Source organism: Mustela putorius, unplaced genomic scaffold (genome assembly GCF_011764305.1).
Source record: "Mustela putorius furo isolate JIRA1106 unplaced genomic scaffold, ASM1176430v1.1 tig00000695_pilon_pilon_pilon, whole genome shotgun sequence".
Taxonomy (NCBI): domain Eukaryota; kingdom Metazoa; phylum Chordata; class Mammalia; order Carnivora; family Mustelidae; genus Mustela; species Mustela putorius.
In genome coordinates this window covers 3,593,723-3,605,349 of record NW_025421447.1, presented here as the reverse complement: position 1 = coordinate 3,605,349, position 11,627 = coordinate 3,593,723, and positions in this window count along the sequence as shown.

The window sequence follows — 11,627 nt, the reverse complement described above, 5'->3', positions numbered from 1 at the left end:
AAAATGAAAAGAAGTTGTTCTGCATCTTGGAGCCATGTGATGCAAAACAGCAATCGCACGGTAGGGACCATGAAACGATAGACCCATTGAACCAATCAGGAACAAGGAAAAGCACAAGGCCCGCCCCCCAGCCCCAGAATCCCTGGTGGGGGATGGGGTGGGGGATAGGGGTGGGGGGTGGTGGAGCTTAACCCTGCAGAAGGACGGGCTTTGGGCAGTTTCCTTTTAATCTCTCCGGAACCTTCACACCGTCATGGGTTACAGTTTACTGAGAGGTGTGTATTCCCTTTTTAGTCTCTCTCCCTCTGAGTTTGACAGGGGCCCTCTGTGGTGCTCTGTGCCCACCAAATACATACTCATGTGACGATGGTCTTGACGTTCATTTTTCCTTTTCCTTTTATTTAAAATGGTTTGCTCAGAGGCCCAGTCCATCGTCCATTTTCTGGTTCCCCAGCTGTGGCCAGCAAGCAGTGGGAATGCTGCTGGGGCCACAGCCTTCCCTCCCCCAACCCGCGACCCAAGGGGTGGAACCTGCCACAAATCCTGGGAACAGTTCCAAAGGCCTTCACCTCAGTTAAAGGAAAACACAGTCTCTTCCCAAATACTTACTGCCACCCACGTTCTTTCTTCCGTGACAGGCCTCCCATGGGTAAACTTTGCTAATAAAAAAGGTCCCAGATAATTAGTAGAGGGAATTGGAATCAAAGACAGAACTAATGGAAGACACCATCTTTGTGTCCTATTTAGTAAAACTAGTATCTGAGCAGAACAATAGGAAGCTTCTGTGTGTTCTGAGGGGAGACAATAGACTAGAAAAGACAAGGACAGGGAATTAGTAGTAGAAATTATAAACAGTGATTCCCAGGTGACAAATCATACCACCCTGAGGCTAGTACAAGGGGCTGCTCTACTCTGAGACCTGAACTTGAAAAGGCACCATTCTGACCTTCTTCTGGCCATATCTCTCTAGAATGAAAAGTCTATAGAATCTGGAGACAGGCGTATCCAGAAGCCAGGTACCTCTGGGTACCTGGAAGTCTGGAATTCCCGGTCCAAATATTCTGAGCCAGCTTCCAGAGCCTGCATAGGACTCTTCCCTGGGTCTGGACTCCCTAGGGTGAACACTATCAACAATAGGCCAGCTCACCAGGCTCTGCCATATTCCAGGAAACAACCCCAGGAGTCCAGTTATTCTAAATTTGAACCTGGCCTTCCAAGTTATTATGAAAATGAATTTGTCAAGGTGGGAATAAAACGTTTTTATTTAACAACTTGCTAGCTTTTATTTTTAAAGATTTTAAGGATTTTATTTTTAAAGATTTTATTTATTTATTTGAGAGAGAGAGAGCATAAGAAGGGGGAGGGTCAGAGGGAGAAGCAGACTTCCTGCCAAGCAGGGAGCCCAATGTGGGATTCGATCCCGAGACTCCAGGATCATGACCTGAGCCAAAGGCAGTTGCTTAACCAACTGAGCTACCCAAGCACCTCTAACTTGCTAGCTTTTAAATATTTAGACATACAGTATATAGGGTCTCTATTTGTACTCTTGCTCAGGCCCCACAAATGTCAGCGGTGGGCCTCTTTAAAATAAAAAGTGCTTGGAATGAGACAACTATATATATATTATTTTATTTTATTTTATTAATTTAATTTATATATATATATATATAATTTATTTATTTGTTAGAGTGAGAGAGAGAGAGCAGTCAGGCAGAGTGGCAGGCAGAGGCAGAGGGAGAAGCAGGCTCCCTGTGGAGCAAGGAGCCTGGTGCGGGACTCGATCTGAGGATACTGGGATCATGACCTGAGCCAAAGTCAGCCGCTCAACTGACTAAGCCAACCAGACATCCGGAGACAACTATATATTTAAGAGAAAATATGTGGGAGCTCCCCTCTACTTGCTCTATGGGATGCTGTCTGACTTGTGAATCACTTAATAAAATCAATTCAACCATCAAATTAAAAAAAAAAAAAGAAAAATATTCTTCTCTGCTATTGATTAAAAGCCTTGACTACAAACCTAGATTTTTATTGCAGCTACTGATTTACCTGGAAATTTTTCTCTAAAACCAAGTAGACCCCTATCCAATAATTATCTGTATCTAAAGATTACACTTTTCCTAAAAATGCTTAGTGTAACAAAATAATTATTGGCACTTGGTTTCCTAGATTCCAAGCAACGGTGTGGATCCAGGCCTCTAGGTGCCTTATCTCCCAAGGCTTTGGGGTCTGCTGGGGCTGCTCCTCCCACCTCTTCTCCCCAGCTTGGCCTCAGTCTCCCTCATCCCACTTCCATTAGCCAGCCTTCTAATAAATCAAAATTAATATAGTTTTTAAGTACATAATTCATTTTTTTAAAGATTGATTTACTTGAGAGAGAGAAAACATTTGCCCAGGCGCACAATGGGAGGAGCAGAAGGAAAGAGACTCTCAAGCAGACTCTGAGCTGCTGATAGGCTCTGTCAAGCCTATCTGGGTCTCAATCCCAGGGCCCAGAGATCATGACTAGAGCTGCAATCAAGAGTCGGATGCTTCACCCAGCATCAGGGGAAATGCAAATCAAAACCACAATGAGATACCACCTCATACCAGTCAGAATGGCTAAAATTAACAAGTCAGGAAATGACAGATGCTGGTGAGGATGCAGAGAAAGGGGCACCTTCCTCAAAAAGTTGAAAATAGAGCTACCCTACGACCCAGCAATTGCACTACTGGGTATTTATCCTAAAGATACAAACGTAGTGACCCGTAGGGGCACGTGCACCCGAATGTTTATAGCAGCAATGTCCACAATAGCCAAACTATGGAAAGAACCTAGATGTCGGGGCGCCTGAGTGGCTCAGTGGGTTAAAGCCTCTGCCTTCAGCTCAGGTCATGATTCCAGGGTCCTGGGATCAAGCCCCACGTCAGGCTCTCTGCTCAGCAGGGAGCCTGCTTCCTTCCTCTCTCTCTGCCTCTCTGCCTACTGTGATCTCTGTCTGGCAAATAAATAAATAAATAAAATCTTAAAAAAAACAAAAAAAAGAACCTAGATATCCATCAACAGATGAATGGATAAAGAAGAGGTGGTATATATATACTATGGAATACTATGCAGCCATCAAAAGAAATGAAATCTTGCCATTTATGATGACATGGATGAAACTAGAGGGTATTATGCTTAGCATAATAAGTTAATCAGAGAAAGATAACTATCATATGATCTCCCTGATATGAGGAAGTGGAGATGCAACGTGGGGGGTTTGGGGGGTAGGAAAAGAATAAATGAAACAAGATGGGATGGGGAGGGAGACAAACCATAAGAGACTCTTAATGTCACAAAACAAACTGAGGGTGGCCAGGGGGAGGGGAGTAGGGAGAGGGTTGTGGGGTTATGACATTGGGAGGGTATGTGATATGGTGAGTGCTGTGAAGTGTGTAAACCTGGCGATTCACAGACCTATACCCCTAGGGCTAATAATACATTATGTGTTTATTAAAAAAAAAAAAAAAAAAGTCGGATGCTTAACCGACTGAGCTACCCAGGCACCCCAAGTACATAGTTCAAAAGATTTTTTATTCAGTGGCAAAAGAAATGACTCTTATGTTCCTTTCTCTCAAAAGAAAAAAAAAAAAAGAAACCCTAACAATTTTTTTTTTAAGATTTTATTTATTTATTTGACAGACAGAGATCACAAACAGGCAGAGAGGCAGGCAGAGAGAGAGGAGGAAGCAGGCTCCCCGCCGAGCAGAGAGCCCGATGCAGGACTCGATCCCAGGACCCTGCAATCATGACCTGAGCCGAAGGCAGAGGCTTTAACCCACTGAGCCACCCAGGAGCCCCCTAACAATTTTTTTTTTAAGTGACTCAGATTCTTTTCCCCCCTTCGGGTCATATACTTTAATAGGAAACATGTTCCATTTTGCTATATTAAATAGTGTATTGTGAAGGCTTTCAGTGTCTGATTTTTCTTTTCCCAGGGGGTTAAGGAGGAAGGCATGCCAGGCTCGGGCAGGAGTCTAGGGGCAGGGACCCGAGTATTTACTCACAGGCAGCTGGCAGGGAATGAAGCCAGAGGGTGAGTGTAAAACTATATTGGGAGGTGTGGCAGGGGTTAAGTATTAATCTAGAGAAGTAAACTCTTGTCATCAAGTCCCAGGGTCAAATTCAGAGTCAAAAATAGAAGATGATATCAGAGGTCCGGAACTCAGTCTACTTCATTCTGTAGCACTGGACCCTTTCACCTCATACCTGCTTTAATCGTTGTACTGAGTTTACTGAGTTCCAGGGCTCCCTTTTATGGGATGAGCAAACATGGGCTGAGCCCAGGTCAGGTTTAGTGAAAGAGCACATGACGGCACCAGCCCGATGGAATTCAGACTCTGGTGCTCAATGAATACTTTTCAGATGATGAACTCAATCTATTAATTTGTCGACAATATTTATGAAAAATACGCAAGATTTATTAATATGGGCATATTGCCAGCAACCTCAGCTTCTCTCATGAGAAGGAGAAGGGAGAGAAAGGTATGAATGTAGACATTTAAAATTCACCAACATTACAGACACAGTCATTTCTCTAGACCTTTCTCTTGCCACCAAATACACCATCTAACCCAGTCATTTAGCAGCAACAACAGTTTCTTATTCAGGAATAAAGAAAAATCTAGTCTCTCTCTCTGTCTCCCCTACTTCCACCCCACTCCCCGGCCTTTTTATTACTCTTTCTGCCTCCCAGCCTGAGTGGAACTCAGAATGGAAGTAATGAGTCAGGGTTAGTCCACAGTCTTCACCTGGGACAAATGCTATAAAATTGTATGCCTGAGTCTGAAAAGCAACTGACTGATCTAGCTGAGGGTACAACTCCAGCCCTTGGTAACTAGGACTGTCTAGAAGAGCTGCATCCTCATGGGCTCCCGTGAGCAGACCATGTACATCACATGGTTCTCAGACGAGCAACAGTCCATCACCTTGAAGCTCACTGGAAATGCAGACAGTAGACTTATGGGCATAAAGAGATACCACAGGCCATATAATGACGTCTTATCACCCAGGGTTCTAAAACAGACGCTGCAAACCACTAAGGACAGATGGGGGAGTCCATCCTCTGGGCAGGTCAGTCAGAAGTCACTCTCCATTTACCCTCACTTTTATTCAGCTCTCTGAAATCTCACTAGACTCATCTTATGTCCAGTAGTATATATTTTTAGGAACCCAGAAGGAAAAAGAGACACCTCAAGGAGCCTATTACTAAAAAGTCTGAGGAGTCTCTTCGCTGAAAGACCAGAACCTTCTCATCAGTAGCAATAGCTGTGGGAACTGCAGCCACAGCTTAGAACATTAACACCTAAAAAGTTTTTGTCGTTCACCATTGTTGTGGCACTAGTTTTATCACAAATGATAGCTGGCAGTGGGGAACTAGAAAAGACAGAGAAACTCCTCTTTCCTGGTCTCTGTTCTGAAAACAGAATCAGGAAGTGTTGTCTTTAAACAGGAAAGGGTATAGTAACCTGACTGAGTGACATCAACATTTTCTGTTTTTTCTTACACGTGTTAGTAATTGAAGACAGAATTTAACTTCTTTAGCTGAGAGCAATACTATTCCTTCCTAATTTTTTTAAATTGAGGTATAGTTGACACACAGTGTTTTATTAGTTTCTATTCCTTCCTAGTTTTGACATATCAGGGTTCAGTGCCAGAGATTTGAAAGGCAATTATTTCTCAATGGAACACCATTAGGTAGCATATTAACAAAAGCACTTTTAGAGCAATGGAATAAATATTCCATTCTACAAGTTAAATGTAGTCCCTGGTTAACTTTTCTAAGCACCCGAGCCCCTTCAGATAGAGTAATTTAAACTTTTGTTGTTAAGGATGAGAGCGGGGCAAATTATAATGCCTGAGGTAACAGTCTTTCTGGCAGGAGTTTGTCCCTGATTATTGCCTCTGCACTTCGGGGAATAAGGGATCTCATAGGCTTATGAGGGGACATTAGCTTAAATAGGAAGAGAACAATAAAGAGGATAAGGGATTTGAGTACAAGGTGATAAAGCCTAAGAACAGATGGCTTGATGAAGAACACTAAAGAAATTTAAGACATTGGTCTATAGGCTATTTTCCACGCTCTTCACAAAAGCTAGAAAAATTATTCGTGACTTTTTTAGGAGTTAGCCTGAATGACATTATATGACAAGAATTGTAAAAACATAAATATAGATATTTGAGAACAAATTTCTGTAATTGTGGGAAATCTCTACATATGAGTGACCTCAGGAAGAAGCAACTGACTGAAACCAAGGACTGAAATATTTCCAGAATTCTCTCCAGGCTTCATCATGACTTCTTCCTACATTTAAGCTTTATTCTCACCCAATACAAACTGGCTTCTTTCACACAAGAAGTAGTAACAACTCCGGAGCCTCACATCTCACAGTGCTCTTCACCAGAGAGCACCTGAGACCAGCTTTCCAGGTCCAAGTTAAAAATCTGGAGGAAGGGCTCTGATTGGACCATACTGGGTCAATGACCATTGCCAGACCAATGAATTATGTCTAGTATGGGGAACAGAGAATTATTATGTTTAGGTCAGGGGTCTAGCCCTAGACCAACAACTGTGGTCAGAGAAATAGAGTTATACAAGAACATGGAAGCCTCTGTAAAAATTATGTGGTTGGACAGGGCGCCTGGATATCAGTCAGTTAAGTGTTCAACTCTTAATTTCGGCTCAGGTCATGGTCTCAGTGTCCTGAGATCGAGCCCCAAGTTGGGCTCTATACCAATTTAAGATCTTCTCTCCTTCTCTCCTTCTGTCCCTCCCCCACCACTTGTGCCCTTGCCCTTGAGCATTCATGCTCTTTCTCTCTCTCTCTCTCAAAAAAAAAAAAAAATTATATGGTTGGAGAAGGAGATGTGGTCAAGAGCTTGTGTTCATATTTGGGGCAAAACAGTATAGGGGATGCAAAGCTGGGAGAGTCTATTTATAGGGTTGCAAAGGGATCTGGAGAACCCTCTGAGGCAAGAGTGGCTTTGAATGAGAACAGCTACTGCTTCCAGTGTTCTTCAAAGGGAGGTGGAGGGAATGAAGAAGTACATGTTCCCTCCTTTTAGAACATCTCCTTGAAGTTGCACACAACATTTCTGTTTTGTTTTGTTTTTGTTTTGTTTTAAAGATTTTATTTATTTATTTGACAGACAGAGATCACAAGTAGGCAGAGAGGCAGGCAGAGAGAGAGAGAGAGAGAGGGAAGCAGGCTTCCTGCGGAGCAGGGAGCCTGATGCGGGGCTCGATCCCAGGACCCTGAGATCATGACCCGAGCCGAAGGCAGCAGCCCAAACCACTGAGCCACCCAGGCGCCCCAACATTTCTGTTTTTCATCATTGGTCAGAATTTGGTAGCATGACCACATCCAGCTGCAAAGAAAGCTTATAAATGTATGATTTATTCTGGGTGACCATTTGACAAATTAAAATGAGAGATTATTTTACTAAGGAAGAGGGCAGAAGGAATAGTAGAAAGAAACGAGTGATATGGATTATTGGCCATGCAATGAATATTTATCATTTTGTCTGACTACCACAGTACTTGTTTTCTTTGGAGACATTTCTCTTTCCTACTGCAACCCTGTGATTTTGGAGGGACATGCCACTAACAGTATTCCACTTCCCTGGTCACAGAGATGAGCTCCTGACCCAGATGGTTTCAAACATAACATCTCATCCACCTTGACCTCAGTGATTAGTGCAAAGATGACACATAACCCAAATTTGACCCATCAGAGCTCCTCCCTGGGATTTTTTAACTGGATTTTTCTCAGGTTATGAGGTCCTGAGGGCATAAGCTCAGGGCTACTGAAGACTATGGTTGAAATATGTTGACAGCAACTTAAAAGATTAAAGCCAACACAGAGAGAGAAGCAGAGGTGAGATGTGACAAGAAAGAAACGAGGAGATTCCAGATGATACCAAAGCTCTTGGAACAGGTCATCTATGAGAACACTCTACTCCCACCCTTTCTGGAGTTTGACACTAAGAGCCAATACCTCCCCCTTTTTTGCTTAAGTTCATTCCATTGGGATTTATGTAATTTGTAATCAAAAGTATATTAATATTTGAAATTTAAAGTTAAGATATTAATTTTTTAAAATTTCTAGACAAAGCTACTCTAGGTGCATAACCAGTTTATGTCATTTAATCATGTGATGTTCTCCTGCTTTAAATAATCTTTAACTTCCAGGCTTCAGATAAGCAAACCAAATATACTGTGTTGTAAATTGAATGTATTGTATCGTATTGAGTGCCTTTGTATTGAGTGCCTATCGTATTGCATGCACCCCATTAGCTAGATTCTGGGGGAACAAGATTAGGTCATTATCTCTAACTTTAAGGTGCTCATCCTTTGAAGGGTAGGTAGAGTGGAAATAAATAATTGCAATAGATACATGTAATAGGTAAGCTATGACACGAAAGTAAAGTGATCAGCTCAACTACCACAGAAGATTCCTTATAATATTTAATTGGCTACTCTACTATATCCTTTAGTGTTAAAATGATAAGTGCCAAGAAAATGTGCATTCTCTTAAAATTCCAAATTGGAGGAGCACCTGGGTGGCTTAGATGGTTAAGTGTCTGCCTTTGGCTCAGGTCATGATCTCCAGGTCCTGCGATCGAGCCCCACATCAGGCTCTCAGCTCAGTGGGGAGTCTGTTTTTCCCTTTTCTTCTACCTCTCCCCCTGCTTGTGTGCTCACTCTCTCTCTCTAAAAAGAATAAATAAAATATTTTTAAAAAAATTCCTAATTGGAAATACTTCCCTTCTTTATTACTTCCTTATGAAATATGTTAGTTCTATGCTATTCTATTCTATCATAGGAAGTTTCAAGTGTAAAAGTAAAAAAACTTCTTCAACTATTTTGATGAGTTCAAACTAAAATGTTTAATTAACTAAAACCAAAAGAATTTCTCAGACATGTTTCCATACAATTTCCTGTATGGAAAGAAAAAGGCAGGGTGTCTGGGTGGCTCAGTTGGTTAAGCGTCTGCCTTCAGTTCAGGTCATGATCCCAGGGTCCTGGGATGGAGACCCACACTGAGCTTCCAGCTCAGTGGGGAACCTGCTTCTCCCTCTGCCCGCTGCTCCTTCTGTTTGTGCTCTCTCTCTATGACAAATAAATAAAATCTTTAAAAAAAAAAAGAAAGAAAGAAACGCTTTCTGAAGTAGCCAAAATGATAGTCAATACCCAAATCACAAAACCATAGCTTGATATTGAATTCCTTAAGATAGGAAAATCTATTAATTTACTAGATAGCAGGTAATATTCAATAATATTCATGTTTTCACTAAATCAGCTATATATAACCATTTTGCCCCAACGAGTTAATTTTTTTTTTAAGATTTTATTTAGGGGTGCCTGGGTGGCTCAGCAGGTTAAAGCCTTTGTCTTCAGCTCAGGTCATGATCCCAGGGTCCTGGGATCGAGTCCCGCATCAGGCTCTCTGCTCAGCAGGGAGTCTGCTTCCCCCCCCACCCTGCCTGCCTGCCTCTCTGCCTACTTGTGATCTCTGTCAAATAAATAAATAAATAATAAATAAATAAATATTTTACTTATTCATCCAGCAGAAAAAGAGCACCCAAGCAGGGGCAAGGGCAGGCAGAGGGAGAAGCAGACTCCCTGCTGAGCAGGAAGCCCTATGTGGGACTTGACCTAGGACCCTGGGATCATGACCTGAGCCGAAGGCAAATGTTTAACCAACTGAGCTACCCAGGTGCCCTGAGTTAATTGTTTTAAGTCAAACAGATTTGGGAAGGCTCTAGGATGCTGTTGTCAATGGTATCCTTAATACAACAGACACCATAAAGCAAAGCACGTGGAACCAAGCAGGCATACAGCAGGAACCAAGCTGTATAGAGCTCTGTTTAGACTGTAGTAACCACCAGATTAAATTCTATCAAGATCATTTAGTCTAATATAAGATCTTGTGATTCCCAGGAGAACCTGGGCAAAACCAAATCAGGAGAAAAGACCAGGTAAAAGAAAAATTAAGGACTGTACTGTTTTGTGAATTAAAATTATATATTAATAATCTTTAGTATCAGTTTTATTCAATGAATAAATAAGGATGAGTAAGGAAACTCAACTTGCTTCCCCAGGCTCGTAAAGATATGAAGGACTGTGTCCGTTCACGCATATCATTAAATCATTCATTTTTATCAAAATTGTAACAAGAAGTTTTCCTTGATAAAACAAATTCTAGGGCATACTGAGTGGGTGATCATCCACTCACAAAATGTTGACTGATTAAACCCATTGCCCAGAGTTGACACTGGCAGGCTCTGGAGTGCTAACGATTATATCTATATTTGCATTGTGACTCAAGTGAGATTATTCTCAATATTCTCAAGACTTATTTCCAGCAGATAAGTAACAAATGACTATATGTCATGCGACAAATGACTACAGATACAATCCTATAACTCAAGGTTGCTTTATTTAAAAAATTTTTTTTTAAATTCTTCAACTATTTTGATGAGTTCAAACTAAAATGTTTTAGTTATATAAAAAATAAAAAAAATTTTAAATAAAGCAACAATAAAGATTTATTTATTTGAGAAAGAGAATGTACATGCACATTCGGGGGGGTGGGGCAGAGGGCAAGGGAGAAACAGACTTTCCACTGAGCAGGGAGCCCAACATGGGCCTCATCCCAGGACCCCGGGATCATGACCTGAGCCACAGGCAAACGCTTAACTGACTGAGCCACCCAGGCACCCCCTCAAGGTTACTTTAGATTTGTACTACCAATAGCTTAAAAATGAACTTACTGGGGGCGCCTGGGTGGCTCAGTGGGTTAAGCATCTGCCTTCGGCTCAGGTCATGATCTCAGGTTCCTGGGATCAAGTCCCACATGGGGCTCTCTGCGCAACAGAGAGCCTCCGTCCCCCCATCTCTCTGCCTGCCTCTCTGCCTACTTGTGATTTCTCTCTGTGTGTCAAATAAGTAAATAAAATACTTTTTTAAAAAAATGAACTTATTGAAGATTCCAGAAGCTTCGGTAGTTGAACCCACAGCAAATCTAGGAACGTATTTATTTGTAGCTGCCTGAAACAGAACCTTTTCATTCTTTCAGGCTCCATAGTCTCTGGGGATAAACAGTTTGGTGGTAGCATTCTCCTGACTTCCCATTTTTCATATAATGAAACAGAGGATCAGAGAGATTTAAGTAACTTAACCTCAATCATATAGGACACCACAATGGGTTCTCCAAAGCCAATGCTCCTTTTACATGGTCATCTCTGAAGTCTTAAAGTCTAGTAATCCACACCCTGTAGCATTCTCCTACCCTTCCAGCTGTCTCACCCCTGTACTCTCCATACATGTCCTTGGCCATCAGAATCATCTCATGTTCTACACGTCTTTGTTTCCTCTGAGTCCATCTGACCTTTCTTGGCAACACTTTCTTTCCAGGGAGCCTGGGTCCCATAATGAAACTATTGGTGCACTGTCTCCTTCTTACCCTTACTTTGTACATAATCCCTAAAAGTTAGTTTCCCTGCTACTACATTCTAAGCACAGTGGGTAAAAATTACACCTGTGGATCAACACCAACATAAAAATTTAATAATCAGCTTAAAGTTATAAAGCTTCTCTGAT